At 50.7% G+C, this 19,495-nt stretch overlaps 1 long non-coding RNA gene across 1 annotated transcript in view; it reads right to left on the reverse strand.

Annotated features, from left to right (window-relative positions):
- The window catches only part of LOC139017941 (uncharacterized), a 37,519-nt gene extending 24,043 nt beyond the window's left edge, over positions 1 to 13,476 (reverse strand). Inside the window, exons 1-2 of the long non-coding RNA XR_011472888.1 lie at positions 13,407 to 13,476; positions 11,776 to 11,864 (exon numbers count right to left, since the gene is read on the reverse strand). This is a non-coding gene — a long non-coding RNA (uncharacterized lncRNA). The remainder of the gene's footprint in view (positions 1 to 11,775; positions 11,865 to 13,406) is intronic.
- Between the last annotated feature and the right edge of the window lie 6,019 nt (positions 13,477 to 19,495).

Raw genomic sequence — 19,495 nt, forward strand, 5'->3', positions numbered from 1 at the left:
AGTTCCGAGACACGAAGTCCAAGATCAAGGTGTCAGCAGGGTGGGTTCCTTCGGAGGCCTCTCTCCTTGGCTTGTGGATGGCTGCCTTCTCCCTGTGTCTTCCCAGGGTCTTTCCTCTGACTTGTCTGTATCCAAATGTCCTCTTCCTTTAGGACACCAGTCATATGGGTTAAGGCCCACCCTTAAAACCTCATTTAAATGTATGACCTCTTTAAAGACCAGATCTCCGAAGGCCACATCCTGAGGTCCAGGGGTTAGGACTCTAGCATGAATTTGGCAGTGAGGGGACACAGTTCAGCCCGGAACCCCCTGCCTCTCTCCTTGCTGCCTGATCCATTGCTTGGCCACCTGGAGGAGCCAGTGGGAACTGGGGGTTCCGGCCACAGGGCTGTGGGGAGCTGGTGGACGGGGAGGAGGGAGAAGGGAAGTAAAACTCTGGGAACCAAATGACAGCCTAAATCACTCTCCACCAGGGACAGTGGAACTGGGGCGGGGGGGGGGGGGGGGGCCCGCGGGGGGAGCCATTATTAATCATTGTTGTTTATAACCAACCACCTTCTCTATGCCAGGCCCTTGAACACATCATCTCCTTTAATCCCCTCAACAAGCCTGCAAAGTGGATATCGTTACCCCGTCTTATAAGTAAGAAAAACAATACTCTGGGTGATTTAAAAACTATCTGGGGTGGAGAAGCCATGGAGCTAAGGATCCTGGGTCCGAACTGCACAGTTAAATAGCCAAATAATTCGTTCTGTTTGTTTGGTTGCCTTGCTCCTTCCCAGCACAGAACCTTCGCAGATGCTGTTCCCTCCCGCCAAGGATGCTTCCCATCCCCACGGTCCATTTGTCCCAGGAAATTCCTGCTCTGCCTACAGCTACTCCTGCTCTACTCAAGCCCTTCACCTTCGGAAGAGCCTCCCCTAGATCCCAAAGCCAACTCTAGTCCCTTGGTTATTTGTTGTCATAGCACCAGGCCCTATCCTGCTTCCATCGGTTTTTCTGAGAAACATGGTGTCCCCACTCCCACTAGACGATCAGCTCCTTGACGTCAGGCCCCATATCTGTTTGTAATCACCACTGCATCCCCGGTGCCTAGCACAGTATATGGCACAGAGTAGATGCTCAGTAAATACTGCCTGAAATGAATATTTCCTCCTCTCAGTAGCCGTATGTACCACCCCTCTTGCTCTGAGATCCAGCCTACCTTTCTCCGGTTAGTTCCCGTGACAGTGTTTGTTGTATCTCAGTACATCTCACACTGAGCTGTCCTAGTTATGTTTGTCACCTCTCTGAGGATAAGGCTCAAGTTCTATTCATTTTTTTTCCTACCCCTGGACCCCAGTTCATAAGCTGGTGCAGAGTAAGTTATCCATTGTGGACCGAGAGGAAGAGTGGAGAGTGAAAATGCATCCTGGCCATAAGAGCCCCCCATCGGATGGTGTTCAGAGGGCCAAAGAGGCTTTTGGGAGAACCAGGACTCTCACATAACTGGAAATTTCAGTCAGCCTTCAGGAATGGGTAGATCCAGGGGCTCACACACAATGGCATCAGGACATGGTCTCTGTCCTTCTCTCAGCACTATGTTTTGCTGTGTTAGCTTCACTCTTAGACAAACTTTCTCCCTATACTTTCTAGGAGAAAGCTCTAGGCCGATATCTTCCCAGCTGGGGGTCCAGTGAAAAGAGAAATTCCATTCCCCAATAGTTCAAACAAAAGTTTACAAATCGAATCCCATTGGAGCAATTGGATCACATCCCCACTCCTGAACCAATCACCGAGATTTCACTTCGTGAACCAGAGCCTGGCCTTCCGCCATCCTGCTCTCCCCTTGCCAGCCCAGACCCACTGGACCGCTAGCCAGAGAGCCTGGACTCCGTGCTCTGGGATAGAGCCCTCCCCGCCCCCCCCACCCCCCCCCACCCCCCGCCTCCCTTCCCCACCAAGCTCCTTGTACCAGGGAGGACCCGCCCCGTGGAGAGGCACTTAGCCTTGATGCTGGTTTCCTGTCCCTGCCTTTCCTACCAAGACGTCATTGGCCTTGACTCCCTTCCTGACTTTCCTATTTTTTCTAGCTCCTATTAAGGAGGCTGCAGGACCATAGAAGGCTTCTCCAATAACCCCAGCATTTCAGGCTCTATCTCCCTATTGGTTAGAGACTCCCTCACAGCTTTAGAGAATGATGCTTAATTTTTTTAATGTATTAGTCTGTTGGATGGATGGATGGATGGATGGACGGTGGACAGATGGATGGATGGATGAAATGCGGGGTGGATGAATTAGTTTCAGGTTCCCTCAGAAAACCCTACCTCCTAGTCTTCTCCTCTTTACCATCTTAGGCTCCAGATTACTGTAAAAATAGAAAGCACTTTTTGTTGGTCCGAAATCAGTTTCCAAGTCCTCCGTTATCATAACAATGACTAATATTTAACATGGCTAATTTTTATCAGGCGCTTGCCCTGCTTTAGTCACTGAGCTAAGCCCTTGTTCAGTCTTCACAACAACTGCAAGGTCTGGGCACTGTTATTGTCTGCAATTTACAATTACGAAACCAAGGCTCAGAGAGAGCAATACCTCCAGGCACACGGCCAGCCAACGGCAGGCCAGGACTCAGAGCTGCGACCCGCAGGTTACTGGGCCTGTGAGCAAGGAACCTCAGGTCCACCCACACCAGTTTTCTCATTCTTCCTGTCCCATGCCATCTCTGTCCTCACTCAGGCGGCTCTGCCTAGAAGGGGTCTTTCTTCTTTCCCTCTTGTGTAGACTGAGAGCAGGAAATATCTTTGCCTGGGCAACGCTAGGCTTCATTGCTTAACAGATGAACCCCCAAATCTCAGTGGCTGATCACAATGAAGACTTTTTTCTGGTTCATGTCAAACAGAATCAAGTGCCTTCCTCCCTCTCGGGGGGGTGACCTCCCAAAGGGGGAAGGGGAGGTGCAATGTGGAAAGTGGGCTCTTATCTGCCTCAACCTAGAAGAAACCCATGTCTTTGCTGCTTACATTTTGTTGACCCAACCAATGAGTGTGTGGACGTTCGGTGAATACATTCAGTCTCTGCAATGGAGGTAGCAGCAGGTAAACACATAGTCATTGCGGGGGCGGGGGCAGGGGGGCAGGGTGAAGGCAAAGGGGCCGACATCCAGGCTGGTGGTTGTGAAGTGGGGAGGGACGGCCAGGATTCTGTGATTAACCAAGTATAGAAACTCCCAAACCCAGCACCGGGGGTGGTGCCCCATTGCTATTGTCTTAAATATTGCTCAGAAGAACTGAGCCAACACTGAACTTCTTGGCCAAGACTCGGAACTCTTGTTATCTTGGATTGGGGCTGCTAATTACAGGATTTGACCTGAACGAAGCGAACAATGTAATAAGAATAACAGTCCCTGCCTTCTCAAACGTTAGGGTTTGTAAATCATTCCCACAGCCGTAATCTCAGACCCTTCACAATAACCCTGTGACGTGGGTATTTTATCTCCATTGTACGGTGAGGAAATCTAGAGAAACATGATGTAATGGGTCAAAGTCCCACAGAACCTGTGCGTGCGGGAGTACTTCTCGGTGTCCATTTCCTGCATCCACGCTCAGAGCTCTTTCTTCCCCCCTCAGCTGCCTCCCCTGCAAATTTCTATGGAAAATGATGATGTGAAAAGGAACATCAACATGATTTGGATTCAAGAGCTCGGTGCCCTGGGCATCGAGATGGAGGAGGTAAAAGTGCAGGTGTTAAAGACAGGCAGCCTGGGTTTGAATCCCAGCACGGCCACCTGCTAGCTGGGTGAGAGTTGGCAAGCTAATCTATCAGGGCTCGCTTCCTTCCCTTGGGACACAGGGATGAACTGTGTCTAACCCATACGGTTAGGGCGAGGATTCAATGAGATAAGGAGCATAAAATGCTTAGCTCAACAGTGCTTGGCTCAACATTAGAGCTTAATGAACATTCAAAAATGCTGCTGAGATCCTTCTTGGAGACAGAACGATGCCACTGTTGCCCTACCCAGTTTGGCTCAGTGGGTAGAACGTCGGCCTGAGGACTGAAGGGTCCCGGGTTCAATTCCAGTCAAAGGCACATACCTCAGTGGCTGGCTCGATCCCCAGCCCTGGTCTGGGAGGGTGTGGGAGGCAACTAATCGATGTGTTGCTCTCATATCGATGTTTCTCTCTAAAAATCAATGGAAAAATATCCTCGGGCGAGGATTAACAACAAAAACGATGCCACTGTCCCTTCCTTCCTCCCCAGGCCATGATGGTGTGGCACCACATTACACCGTTGGCTTCAGCAGGAGAACAATCTGACTCTTCACCCAGTTTCACACATTGCTGCCTACAAGAAGGGGATACTCTTTTTTTTCTTTTTTTAAAACTACTTTATTGAGGTGTGATTGGCATACAAAATGCTGTACGTGTTTAATGTATACAACTTGATGAGTGTGGAGATAAGTATATATCCATGAGATCATCACCACAGCCTACACTATGCCATTATATCCATCACCTCCAAAAGTTCCCTCTTGCCCTCGTTATTTGTGTGTGTGTGATGAGAACACAACGCAAGATCTACCCTCTTAGCAAAGTTTCAAATACACAATACAGTACTGTTCACTGTAGGCATTATGCCCTGCAGATCTCCAGGCTTTAGCCTAACTTTGTGCCCCTTGACCAAGACCTCTCCATTTCTCCCTCCCCCCAGCACCTGACAACTACCATTCTCCTCTCTGCTTTGTATGGTTGACTACTTAAATTCCACATATAAGGGAGACCATGAAGTATGTTTTTGTCCTTCTGTGTCTGGCGTATTTCACTTAACATAATGTCCTCCAGATCCACCCATGTCGCTGAAAATAGCAGAATTTCCTTCTTTTTTCGGGATGAATAATATTCCGTTGTATGTATAACCAAAGCTTCTTGATCAAGTCATCTGTTGATGGACACCTAGGCTGCTTCCACATCTTGGCTATTGTGAATAAGGCTGCATGAAATGGGAGTGTAGATAGCTATTCATGGTCCTGATTCTAATTCTTTCACTATAGCCCACCAATGGGGCTGCTGAATCAGATAGTACTTCTATTTTTATTTTTATTTTTTAACATATATATATATATATATATATATATATATATAATTGATTTCAGAGAGGAAGGGAGAGGGAGAGAAAGATAGAAGCATCAATGATGAGAATCATTGATTGGCTGCCTCCTGTATGCCCTACACTGGGAATGAACCCACAACCTGGGCATGTACCCTAACCGGAATCGAACCCTGACCTCCTGGTTCCTAGGTCCATGCTCAACCACTGAGCCACGCTGCTGGGCTATTTTTATTTTTGTTTCCTTGTCTGGGGATCAGCACTACTGCCCTCCAGGGGCCACCTTGTGCCCTGCCATGGTTACCCTCAAAGTGTCGCTGTGAGGAGTGGTTCCCAAAATGAAAGTGGGGGAGGAGAGCACTCCACTCCTGGCGCAGGTGAGGCTGTGAGGGTTGCGAGTCCCACAGGTGACTCTGACATGTGACTCCATACTATGGCACTTGACACCCACTGTTTTAGACAAAACTCAAGAAAAGAAAAATGAGGGGAACAGGCAAACAGGAGGGTCCTGTCTGTTTCACCAGCACCAGGAATGCATGTGAGCTGTTTCCGAGGGGGTCAGCTCTGCCTCACGGATGAGCCAAAGTCTTGTATCTGACACTATTCTCCAGCCAATAAACACAGGAACAGAGAAGTTATGAAATGGCCTTTCCTAAAGATTCTCATAAACAAAAATAAACTGATGAACAAAATAGATCCAGAGACATAGAAGCATGGAACAGACTGTGGAATCTCAGAGGTAAGGTGGGGGAGGGTGGGTGGGAAGAGATCAGCCAAAGAGATTGTATGCATATATGCATAACCCATGGACACAGACAATAGGGTAGTAAAGACCTGGGGTAGGGGCTAGGGGAGGTGAATGGGGGGGCCGGGGGGGGGGGGGGAAGGGGACATACATAATACTTTCGACAATAAAGTTTTTTGTTGTTTTGTTTTTGTTTTTGTTTTAACTGAATGGGCCCTAGCCGGTTTGGCTCGGTGGATAGAGCATCGGCCTAGGGACTAAAGGGTCCCAGGTTTAATTCTGGCCAAGGGCACATGCCCAGGTTGTGGGCTCAATGCCCGCCCCAGTGGGGGGCATGCAGGAAGTAGCCAATCAGTTATTCTCTCTCATCATTGATGTTTCTATCTCTCTCCCTTCCTCTCTGAAATCAATAAAAATATATTTTTTTTTTAAAAACTGAATAGCAAAAAAAAAAAAAAACCTTTATAAACAAACCAGGATAAGGGGTTGTATCAAGAATATATAAAGACCACTCACAATTCAATAACAGAAAGACACATCTGAAAAGGGTCAGAGTACGCACTTCTCCAAAGAAGATATACAAAGACCAGCACACAAATGAAAGGAAAACTGAAGACACACTACATCATACCCTTTTTGGTGGCTAGAATTAAAAAGTCAGGTGTTGCCCTAGCCTATTTAGCTCAGTAGATAGAGCATCAGCCTGCAGACCAAAGGGTCATGGGTTTGATTCCGGTCAAGGGCATGTAGCTCAGTTGTAGGCTCAATCCCCAGGCCTGATCAGGTGGGGTGAGGGGCACACGTGTGGCAACCAATCGATGTGTCTCTCTCCCATCGATGTTTCTCTCTGTGTGTGTCTCCCCCCTTCCCTTCCACTCTCTCTAAAAATCAATGGAAAAATATCCTCTGGTGAAGATTAACAACAACAAAAAGTCAGGTGTGGGGAGGCTGTGGAGAGGTCAGAACCCTCACACACTGCTGGTGGGAGTGAAAAGTGGTGTGACTTCTTGAAAAGAGCCCGGCAGTTTCTCAGAAGGTTGAACGTGAAGTTAACCTATGACCCAGCAATTCCACTCCTCATTACATGCCCAACAGAAATGAAAATCTATGTCCACACAACACATGCACACAAATGCGAAAAAATATTATTCAGAACAACCAGAAAATGAAAGCAACGCAAGAGCTTACCAAACGCAATAGTCATACAAGGAATAGTATTTGGCCATAAAAATATACACCACAACATGGATGAACCTTGAAACATGCTAAGTGAAAGAAGCCAGACACAAAGGACCACATAACATGTGATTCTGATGATATGAAACATCTAGAATAGGCAGAGCTATAGAGACAGAAAGGAGATTCGTGGCTGCCTGGGGCTGAGGATGGGGGGAGGGTGGAATATTATGGCCAAGGCGTGCAGGGTGACTGGACAGTGATGAAAATGTTCTAAAATTGATTGTGTTGTTGCACCACTCTGTGACTATTACTAAAAGCCATTGAATTGCACATTTACATGGGTGTTTTGCACAGTATATGAAACTCATCTCAATAAAGCTGTTAAAATAGAGAGAATCAAAGATGGCGGCATAGGTAAACACCGGAGACTGCCGCCGTGGACAACCACTTCAAAAATACAACTAAAAGTCGGAGCGGACATCAACCAGAACCACGGGAAGGCTGGCTGAGGAGAGTCTCTTCAACTAGAAGCAAAAACAACAGCATTCCGACGCTCAGCGAAGGCGCAGTGTGGAAAATTTAAAGGTACGGCGGTGCGGCGGTGAGGGTGCGCGCGCAAAGCGGGCTGGCGGCTGAGGGCACGATTGTCGTTTTCAATCAGGAGCGAGTCTCAGACTCTGGGCTACAGATCCGGGCGAGTCTCTAGGGACCCAGACTCAAACGGGAGAAGCGGGACTGTCTGGCTACGGCCCCTCCGAGGTTTGCAGCGATTGCTGGGACAGAGAGGCAGAGCCCCTGGGGACGGACTGAGAGCGGCCACAGCTGCTCCCTCCCCCCCGCCCTGTTGAGCCCGCCCCGCCCAAACCCTGCGCACAGCCATCTGCCGATCGCCTCAGGCAAGGGCTGGACTAGCGCCTCCCCTGAGGACTGAAGTTTTCCCACAGCTGATTTCCACCGCCAGTCGGCCTGGTGGTCAAATCCCTCTAGTGTTAACTACAACAATTAAGGCTTGGCTAGAACAAGACTGCGCACAGAGACCACAAGGGGGTGCACCAAGAAAGCATAAAAGATGCGGAGACAAAAAAACATGACAGAAATGGAGGATATGGAGCTAAGAATCGCAATTTTGAGGGCTTGCCATAAATTTGTGCAGAGCCTCACGAAAACTAATGAGACCCTCGATGCTACGATAAAGAAATTAGAAAGTAAGCATACACGGACTGAAATAAAGAATATTATACCCAATAGCAGACCAGAGGAGCACAAGAATCAAACCAAAGATTCGACAAAAAACACCCAATTGGAAAAGCAAAATGAAAAAAGAATCCGAAAGTGTGAAGATAGTGTAAGGAGCCTCTGGGACAGCTTTAAGCGGACTAATATCAGAGTCATTGGAGTGCCAGAAGATGAGAGACAGCAAGATATTGAAAACCTATTTCAAGAAATAATGGCAGAAAACTTCCCCCACCTGGAGAAAGAAATGGACTTACAGGTCCAAGAAGCAAAGAGAACCCCAAACAAAAGGAATCCAAAGAGGACCACACCAAGACACATCATCATTAAAATGCCAAGAGCAAAAGACAAAGAGAAAATCTTAAAAGCAGCAAGAGAAAGAGGCTCAATTACCTACAAGGGAATACCCATACGACTGTCAGCTGATTTCTCAACAGAAACTTTGCAGGCCAGAAGGGAATGGCAAGAAATATTCAAAGTGCTGAATACCAAGAACCTACAACCAAGATTACTTTATCCAGCAAAGCTATCATTCAGAATTGAAGGTCAGATAAAGAGCTTCACAGATAAGGAAAAACTAAAGGAGTTCATCACCGCCAAACCAGTATTATATGAAATGCTGAAAGGTATCCTTTAAGAAGAGGAAGAAGAAGAAAAAGGTAAAGATACAAATTAGGAACAACAAATATGCATCTATCAACAAATGAATCTAAGAATCAAGTGAATAAATAACCTAATGTACAGAATGAACTGGTGACTATAATGAATCAGGGACATAGAAAGGGAATGGACTGACTATTCTTGGGGGAAAAGGGGTGTGGGAGATGCGGGAAGTGACTGGACAAAAATCATGCACCTATGGATGAACTCAGTGGGTGGGGAGTGAGGGTGGAGGGTGGGGTGGGAGCTGGAAGGAGGGGAGTTATGGGGGGAAAAAAGAGGAACAAATGTAATAATCTGAACAATAAAGATTTTAAAAAAAAAAAAAAAAAGCTGTTAAAATAATAAAATAAATCAGATTCTTCCTTGGACACCTGCTTGAGATAAGGGCAGTTTCCAAGTCTCTGCATCCAATCTAGTTCACAGAGGGGGAAAAAAATAGAGCTTTCTGGAAGGCAGAGTAGTTGTATTGCAACCCCAGGCCCAGAGGGTTCTTCGGTGGCTACTGCAGTTCATGAGGCTCTCTGAGGCCAGAGGACGCTCTCCAGAGGGCTACCACCATGCCCCAAGGAAACTAACATGTGAGCCTGGGCAGGGCACGGAGCTCTGCAAGGTCATGCATGGGCTCCAGACCCACAGGCACCTGCTCTAAAGACAAAGAGACGGAGTGGGAGGAGCATGAGCTTTGGCAGCACACAGACCCAGATTGGCACCACGTCTCTTCCGCCTCTTAGCTCCATGAGCTCAGCCCTTTCCTTCATCTGCAAAAAATTCAATAATACTGCCTCTCACATAAGCTCCCCTCCTCCCGTTTGGTTTGTTTTGTTTGGCTACCATTTCTTGACGGCTTACTATGTACTCAGTAAATGCTGGCTATGTATTATTATCGTATGTTTTGTCTCCCCTGCAGCCCTGGACGAAGCCAGGACTATTTACTATTATACCCTTTTTACAGAATTGGGGACCGAGGCTCAGAGAGGTCAGGCCACTTCTCCATTGTCACACAGCCGGTAGGTGGGAGAGCCACTATGCTGGGTCTGTCATTTTAGGGGCTGTACTATGAACTCCACCCATATAGGTGAAGGATGACATTTCATAATGTCAGAGTTGGCCAGGAGCTGGGCCCTCAGAAAAGAGTTCCAAGAGCCAGGTGCCAAAGTCCTGCTCTCTAAGTGGTGTCCCCACCCAGAGGTCACGGAGAGGACACCAGCAGTGACTGGGGACTGATGATGCTCTCGATACACACATTTCTTGAGCACTGAGTGCCTGGGGCTGTGCGGTGCGGTTTCCTTGCACCTGCTAGAGGCTGACTGGACTCCTCGAATATTCCACATGTCTCCTCCTCTGGGGTCCCCACAGGGAGGCAACGTTGTGGGGGAGGAACCACGTCCTTTTGCTTTTGCAGGGGGAGGCAGAGAATTAATTAACTACTGGCCTAAAACCAAAGAGAGCGGGTGAGAAGCAAAAAGCAGAGGGTGAGGTGTAGGCAGGGCTGTGAAGCAGCCAGTGGGCCCCCAAAAGCAGATGTTCTCGCCCCGTCTCACCCAGTGAGAAGGCTAACCTTGGCCCTCCTGAGTCCAGCCACTGCACCCTGTGTACCAGTGATTACTGGGCTGACAAATTACCCCAAACTCAGCAGCTTAAAACAGCCATTTTCTCATGTGTCTGCATTGCGTGGAGCAGGTACTTGGTAAAGGGATGACCAGAGATGACTTATCCCCGTTCTGTAATGCCTGGGGCCTCACCTGGGAAGACCTGTAGGCCAGGATGACCTACCAGTGGGGGACCCGGGGGGGGTAGGGAGAGGAGGGGGGCTCTGGGGTCTCCTGGGGCCGGTCATACACATGCTGGGCACCTGGGCTGCGTAGGCTCAGAGTCAGACCAAGAACAGAGCACCTCGTGTGGCCTCCCCATGCAGCGTGGCTTCCTCACATCACAACACGGCAGCCTCGGGGCGGTGAGACCTCTTGTCTCATGCCCAGGGCTCCAAGCACGAGTGTCCCAGCAAACAGGGCCAAGGCTGCCCCACCTTTCGTGTCTCAGCCTGGGATGCCCCACAGCGTCACTCCTCAGCTGCCCCGTCGTCAAAGCGGTCACCAGCCCACCCCGATTCAAGGACAGGGGCACCTTGACGGGCGGAGGACTGTGTCGGGGAGGAGCAAGCTCAGGGCACGTGTGGAAGAGCCTCTCTCAGGAGAGGGAGGGCTTCCCGCTTTCCTGCAGAACCCACTGGGAGGATCTCAGGCTTAACAACGAGCCAAGACGCCAGACACCACAGAGTGCTTGTTGCATGATTCCATTTACGTGACGGTCGAGGACACACGAGCTAATGGATGGTCAGAACGGTGGCTCCTGGGGGTGGGGCGCAGAGGCGAACGAGGGAGGACCCCCTCCCCCGCCCGAGCTCTACTCTGTTCTATATCTGGATCCCAGCGGTGGTTACACAAATGCATCATACACAGAACTCCATCAAGCTCTGCACTTAAAACCCATGGCCTGGACACACTGGGTCAATAAAGACTTAAAAAGAATCATCCAGCGAGCCACCCACCCCCACCCTGCCCCCGCCAGCTGGCCAAGCCCGGGAAAAGCAAACCCCAGCTCTCCCCATCCTGGCCGGTGGGTGGGCCTGGGGGACACGGTTCCACCGCCTTTTCTGGCCCTTCCACCCCCCCTCCCCCACTTCCTTCTCAGTTTCAGGATCCTGAAGTCAGTGCCAGAAGGGCCAGGCCCTTAGCAACTTTATTCTGACTCCTCACTTTCTGGGGGAGGAAAGCAGGAAGCAGAGAGCTGCAGGGCCCTCCTGACCCCCAGTGCAGCACGTGGGCACCACTGAGGGCCCGGTTCCTCAGACGCCCAGAGGGCAAAAGCCTTACCGGCAGAAAGGGCTCCTTTTCCTGCGGGCGGCCGAGAGGTGCATGCTTAGTGAGGTCTTGTCCAATCAGGCCCGTCCAGACGGGAGTTTCTGCAAAGCAGGAAGGTTTCCTACTTGATAAGTGTCTGCACCCACCCCCACCCCCCCACCCCCCCACTCCCCCCAGCTGGGCAGGGCTCCCACAGAGCAGGGCAGAGGCGGATGGGCAGGCCTGCGGTCACAGCACTCCCAGGAGTCCCGGAGCCTGGGGACAGGGGACGCTTTCACTTTCCATGGCCTCCCGAGGCCAGAGCAGGTGCCAGCACCTGGGCGTCCAACAGGTGAAGCCCCAGTCAAGGCCTTTCCTGATTCGTGCGCCCCGCCCCACTGTCCCACCCAGGCCCAGGCCCCCCTCTTCCACAGTCAACACCTGTTATGGCTGAATTGTGACCCCCCAACCCCCCATTTCATATGTTGAAGTCCTAACCCCAATACGTCAGACTGTGACTGTACCTGGAGTAGGGTCTTCAAGAGGTAAGTACGTTAAAATGAGGTCACATGGGTAGGCCCTCATCCAACATGACCAGCGTCTTTATAAGGAAAAGGAGGTTGGAGACTGGGCACAGACTTACGCAGAGGAAGGCCTGTGAAGACACAGGGGGAAGGCAGCCATAACCAGCCACAGAGAGAGGCCTCGAGGAAACCCACCCTGCTGACACCTTGACCTTGGACTGCCGGCTGTTGTTTAAGCCCCAGCCTGTGGTATTTGTTGCAGCAGCAGAAGTAACTCCCATCATCAGAATGTCGCCCATTTTCACACCTGGCCTTGGCCCAGGCTGACCCCTCACCGCACCTGGGTGCCTTTCCCCCGCCCTCTGACCAGCTCCACCTCCGGGCCTCGCTAACCGGGGGATGATATTTCCCCTGAAGATCCCTGAGTTGGCTGATTGCTGTGACACTCTGACCTATGCCTGTGTGCTAATCTCTGTTGGCTTATGTCCTGCAGGGGCCTCTCTCCCTCCCCAGACTTGGACCCAGAGGCTGCCCCTGACTCATCTCCACGTCCCAGCATGAGCGACAGACGGCCTGATAAACTGTCTGCTCCCGTGAATTGCATCGAGCAGTCTGCTGAGCGCTAGGCTTAGCCCTGTCAGGGTCCCCAGCCCGCACACCCCTAGCTTGTCCTTCCGTGCCTCTGCCCTGCTCACTCCAGGAAAGCTAAGAAAGGCTTCAAGGTCCGAAGCATTAGCACTGCCTAAGAGACTGTGCATGCCAAGCAGAAGCCCGGGGAAGGCAACACATAAGCCGAAGATGTGGGTAGTGAGTGATGGCTGCCAGGGGCTGAACTGGCTCCTTCTCGGGTTGGTGAGAGCAGCCCTGACCTGTCTGTGCATCCGAGGGTGTGTGTGTGTGTGTGTGTGCATGTGTGTGTGTGCATGTGCATGTGTGTGTGTGTGTGTGTGTGAATGTTTGTGTTGGGACGGGGCATACATGAGTGCAGCTAGGGGTGGGAAGGACCCCACACTCACCTGTGTGCGTGTGTGTGTGTGTGTGTGTGCACACATGTGCGTGTGCGTGTGTGTGTGTGTATGTGTGTGTGTTGGGATGGGCATACATGAGTGCAGCTAGGGGTGGGAAGGACCCCACACTCACCTGTGTAGGGCAGCGGGTGTAGAGGCTCTGGTACCCTGAAGAGAGCACAGCGTGTGGAGCTCAGACAGACTAGGGGCTTGAAGTGCAGCTCCTGTGCTGCCAGCCGATCAATGAGCCGGACACGGACGCCAGAGGGCCCGCATAGCTCCTGGCCTGTGGTGGGTGCCCTTGGCCCATGGATGCGGCCTCCTCCGCACAGCGGCCTTGCCCAGCGCTGAGCCTGCAGCATGGAAGGCATCCTCTCCAGGGCCAGGCTGGCAGGGGTTAATGAGAGAAAGGCTGGTTGTTCCTGAAAACAGAAGGCTGGGTCGATAGCGCTACAGAGCCAGCATCGATCAGCCAGGGCAAAGGCCCTGCGGGGAGCCGCCAGCAGCTTCTCCGAAACGCCCAGAACAGAGCAATCCGGGAAGGCCAGGCCGACGGAAAGGCCCTGGGCACATCTGTCCTGGGGTCAACCTCCTCGGAGCACAGGGCTCCCTGCCCCACCCCAGGACGCCTGCGGATCCCACTCCAACCTCGGGTATGAGAGCTGGAAGGGACTTGGGCTTCCTCCTCTCGGTTCTTCCTCTGAGGCCCGTGTTAAGAACTCAGCCTTCTGTGAGCTGTGAGGGGAAAATGTTCACGAATCTGTGGCTAGAATTCAGCTTTTCTTTCTATTAGGAGCACAAGCATCAACCGTGGTGGAATGAGGAGTCCCTAAGGCCTTGTCACTAAGAATAATGGCCGGTGTCGTCCTGTCTCATTGCAGGCATAGAATTCTCGAAACAGTAACATGCCTACCTCAAAACGCCGTGGTGGCTAGACCTACACCGCATCTTGTTTAATGCCTTAATAAATGGACACGTCACAGTGTGTGTGTGGCGGGGGGGGGAGGAGGGGGGAGGGGTTCTATTTGACAAGTTATTCTACCCATTTGATTTTACCAGCCTGCCCAAAGGGTCCATGATACAAAAAGGGTTAAACCTTCCTGTTCTGCGTCAGCACCCATGGCAGATGGGGGCACTGCGGCCCAGGGCAGGCAGTGCTTCCCTGGGTGGGGGGCTTGGGGGGAACGTGAAAAATAGCATTGTGAGCCCAGCTGGTGTGGCTCAATGGCTGGGCATCGAGCTATGAACCAGATCACAGTTCAGTTCCCCATCAGGGCACATGCCCAGGTTGTGGGCTCAATACCCAGTAGGGGGCATGCAGCCAATCATGTTTCTCTCTCATTGATGTTTCTGTCCCTCTCCCTACCTCTCTCTAAAATCAATAAAACTACGTATTTTTTAAAATAGCGTAATAGTAACAATAATAACCCTCATTGACTGCCTACCCTGAGCCAAGCATCATTTTAAGTAATTTCATCTTCACAACAGCCCTGAGAAGAAGATAAGGTCACTGTCCCTATTGAACAAATAAGCTAAGGCGCAGAGATGTGAAGTAACTCACCCAAGGCCGCACAGCTCATAAATGGAAGAGCTGATTCAAACCTCCGAGCCTACATGCTGAACCTCCCTTCTCTCTGACTGCTCTTGACCAGTCCGGGGAAGCACGGGAAGTGCTGAGCTCTGGGATCACAGACCGAGGTTTGAATTACGGCTCTGCCACTCGCAAGCCATGTGACTCTGGGCGACGCTCTGCACTTCCACACATCAGATTTCTCACCCACATCGCGGGGAGAGCAGCCGCATCTCCATCCTTGGTCTGCGTGGATGACTAACACATGGGGAGCGCTCTGCACAGTGCTGGCATGGAGAGACTGCTCGATGAAACCAAGGGGCAGACCTGTTGACAATGGTAATATGCGCCCGTGTGCTAAAACCTCCAGAAATTACGAAAGTAAAAGTGTCGAGGTTAATACCCAGATCCCAGTTCTCGGCAAGATCGATAGATGCCAAGAATCAGCAAGCGCCCATGGAATTCTGCTTTCGTTTTCAGGGAGAAGGGGAAAGGCTGAAGCTGGAAGCAAATATATGAAAATGCCAGTCACTGACTTCCTTCCAAAGAGGACGGTGCGGAAGGGGAAAGAGTAACACGACAGGAGTCACCGGCCAAGGAGTCGGCGCCCTTGGCCAGCTGCTCCAGGTTAAATGAACGGCGAGAAGGCATATTGATAGCATGTACCTTTGATAAAAGAATGGCACTTTACTTCTACCTCCTGAAAACCCGTAACCCCCGTCTAATCCCAAGAAAAACATCCCACTCACATTGAAGGACATTCTACAAAATACCAGATCAGTACTCCTCAAAACTGTCAAAGTCACCAAAAACAAGGAAAATGTCAGAGAAAATGTCAGCCTGGAGGAGCCTAAGGAGACGTGATGACTAAATGTAACATGGGATCCTGAATGCGATCCTAGAAAAGGGATGTCAGGTGAAATAAATAAACGAAGAAAGGTGTGACTGAAGTATGGACTGTAATGAATATTAACGTGCTGCCCAGCCGGTGTGGCCCAGCTGTTGAGTGTATAGACCTATGAACCAGGAAGTCACGGTTCGATTCCTGGTCAGGGCACATGCCTGGGTTGCAGGCTCAATCCCCAGTAGGGGGCTTGCAGGAGTAGCCGATCAATGATTCTCATCATTGGTGTTTCTTTCTCTCTCCCTCCCCCTTTCCTCTCTGAAATAAAGAAAAATATATTAAAAATACATATATTAACATGTTAATATTGCTTCATGAGTTGTGACAATGTAGCATACTGTGTACGATGGTAACATTCATGGCTGTGGGCTTAGGGTAACGTTTCCAACTATTTTTACAACTTTTCTGTACATCTAAATCTCTTCTAAAATAAAAATAAAAGTATTCTTCAAAAGAATGTTACAGTATATCTGAATGGTGGTTACAGGCGATTTCTTTTTTTTCTGTAAGAGAACATGTATTGGGCAAATTGCAGCGGTGGACGTGATTCCTAGAAGAAATGGGCTTAGGAAACAAGTTATGAAGGTAAAGGAAGGGCCCTTGGAGCTTGGGAGTGGGGAAGCCAAGGGTAACATGGTGGGGGGGTGGCGGGTGGCAGGGAGGGTGGGGAGTGGAGGGAAAGGCACGGGTGTGCTCCCTGGAGGGAGAGGTGGCAATTTCTTTTCTTACTTTTACTTCCCTGTGTTTTCTAAATGGTCTATGATGAATATGTTTTGCTTTTGTCTCAGAAAAAAATTCAACAAACTTTGTTTTAGAAAAAAGAAATGCATGAATGGGGTGTCTGGCCCTTTGGAGACGGAGTGCTTATAAATAAAAGTATAATTGGCGTCGTTCCTTGGGCAGCGGTTAAACCCAACTTTATCATTCTGCTCCCGGGAGGCTCCCGCCACCAGGGCCTGGCACTGTCCCAGGAGTGGGTGGTGTGCTCTGAACCTGCCAGCTCTCTTCCCGGTGGTGGTGCGGGGCTCTCCTGGCTGGCAGGGCAGGGGCGGGAGCCAGGGCAGCTGCGGCAGGGCCAAAGGGCTTGTCCCAGGTGAGGACTCACGGCTGACTCAGCCAGGCTGGAGGCAAATCAGCCCCTGGAAAATCCTGTTCCCCAGCTTCCAGGCCACTGTCGGCCTGCTTCGGCCAGTGGCCTAGGAGTCAAGAAAACCAAACATGGTCCTCTGTTCCCACCACACCAACAAAGGAAAGACCAGACCAGACCAGACTGGGCCACTTGCTGTGTCCCAGGTAAGGTCATTCACCATCATTTAGACTCAAAGGGTTCGTTAAAGCAAAGAGTGGTGCCCCCGCTCCCCCCGCCCCCACCACCACCACCACCACCATCTGCAGTTTCCCCTTCCATAGCAACGACGGTCTGAAAAGAATAAATGGAAAATTCCGTAAGTAAACAATTGATAAGCTTTCCATTGCACGCCGTTCTGAGCAGCGTGGTGAAATCGTGCACCGTCCTGCTTCATCTCAGGTGCCATGTGACTCACCCCGGCGGACGGTGTCTCCTCGCGGTCTGTGCTCCCCGTCACTCGTTAGTCACTGAGCCGCCATCCTGGTTGTCACGTGGACTGTCCTGGTAGCGCCTGTGCTCCAGTCACCCTGATTTACTTAATAATCGGCCTGGATGCAAGAGTGGTGATCTGGCAGTTTGGGTTTGCCAGAGAGGCCATACGTGCTTCCTTAAAGCGCAAGCACCAGCTGCCTGCACACAACTTGTATCACAGCATATTGTTACACTTGTTTTACTTTGTTGTTACTGTTGTTACTCTTACTGTGCCTCATTTGTGAATTGAACTTTTTCACAGGTATGTATGTATAGGAAAAAAACATAGCACATATACACAAGGTTTGGTGCTACCTGTGGTTTCGGGCATTCACTGGGGTCTTGGAATGTATTCCCGGTGGGTAAGTGGGGACTACTGTACTCTATTACTACACTCTTCAAAAGCTGAGGCTCAGAGAGGGTCCCTGAGGGTCACTCCTACACCAGAGCCTGTCTCTAACCCTTTCAGGGACAGGCTGTGAACTTGGCAGATGGCTGGACCACCGTTGGGGAACAGGATGCTGGAGAAAGTGCCAACGGCGGGCAGCAAACCGTCAGACTTCCCACAACACCCCACCACTACCACCCAAATACCTAGGGCCATGGGCAAGGGCCAGTTTGCTCTCAGGCTCAACCCACCCCAAACACCACTACCAGCTTGGGATCGCAGGGAACGGCGGACTGCTCCCTGGGCTCCCCCAATCAGTTTCCAAGGCTTCCTCCTTTATCTGGTACCCAACTCATACCCGCACGGCCTCTTGGTGAGGGCATCAGAAGCAAGTAATAGGGGAGACCGTGGAGTCATTTCTAATTGTAATGGGGTTGAGCATTACCAACAGAAACCCTGGGAAGAGACCCCTCAGCTTTCTAACACGTAGGAAAGGTCTGAGTCCTTTATGAACAAGTTGAGATGTCTCCCAAGTGGCCTGTGCACATATTCTAATCACTCTTCCTGAGCTCGTTTAACTCTTCAGAGACAGCTTTCCGAGCCACCTCTGACCAAAATTGATTAGTTTGCTTGACTGCCCCCAGTATTCCCCAATACAGGCATCCAAGGGACTTTCCCATTTCCAAATCCAAATTCAGGTTCAAAAAACCAACACCTGCCCCTCTGAGGTCACTCCCAAGAACCCAGGCAGCCTGGGAAATGGCTGCATGGTAAGAATCATACGACTTTCCCGGTTTGCTGGTATCCACCTGCCTTTGTGTTGCTCTCCCGTCCCTGCCTCCCATTCCTCAGACAGAAGGAGAGTGGGACACCCCCACCCACTCACCAGATCTGGCTCTGCCTCCCCTGGAAGTGGGCCCGTCTCTTCTCCCTCCCAGCAGAGCCCAGGCACTGGGACCAGCCCAGGCTCCATTTGCCCCACTAATGAGTCTTAAGTGTTTGGCTTGAGTTCCTGCCAGCGCTACGCCTACAGGGGAGGGTGGTGGGAGAGAACAGAACAAAGCTCCTGCCAGCTCAACTCTGCTGGGCCCTGGGAAGGCTGGCACAGGGCGGCATGGCAGACCCACCGAGATGCAGTCAGGCACCCATTTGAAGCCCCCTGCCTCTTTCCCCTCCACTTCAGGGGTTTTCCCAAAATGCAGGTTCCTGGCTCACCTACGGCATTGGAATTGTGTGGTGGGCCCAGGAATGCGCATTTTAGTAAGCACCCCAGTACTGTGATGCACAGTGAAGGTAAGAACCCAGAATCACAGAGAGTTAGGCTTTGAGACGGTAGGATGCCAAGAGGCAGGCGCTTGGGTGGGGAAGGCCAGAATCAAAGAGACATCCTAGAATGCATGGGCTGAAAGGCTAAAAGAGCCCTTTATAGAAACCAACCCACTGGTGAGAAGGGTGAATTGTCACCAATACCCAGTTTTCTTTCTCTCTATCTGGCCACAGAGTTAAACCACATTTTCCAGTCTCCCCTGTAATTAGCAGGGGCCAGTGGAATGTGGGTCTCCTACAGCATGCACTCTCCACTGGATGCTGTGCAGGACTCCAAGGCCTCTGCAGATATCTGGCTGAGCCACAACAGGGAAGGAGTCTGGGCTCGGAATGACTTTAAGGCAGTGTCTTCCCCACCAATCTTCCGGGATTGAGCAGTTTATTTATGGAAAATAAACCTTTGTATGTTAAGCTACTGAGATTTTGGGGTTGTT

This window comes from Myotis yumanensis, unplaced genomic scaffold (genome assembly GCF_028538775.1).
Source record: "Myotis yumanensis isolate MYYU_CA2020_CCGP unplaced genomic scaffold, mMyoYum1.0.hap1 SCAF_10, whole genome shotgun sequence".
In the NCBI taxonomy this organism is placed as follows: Eukaryota; Metazoa; Chordata; class Mammalia; order Chiroptera; family Vespertilionidae; genus Myotis; species Myotis yumanensis.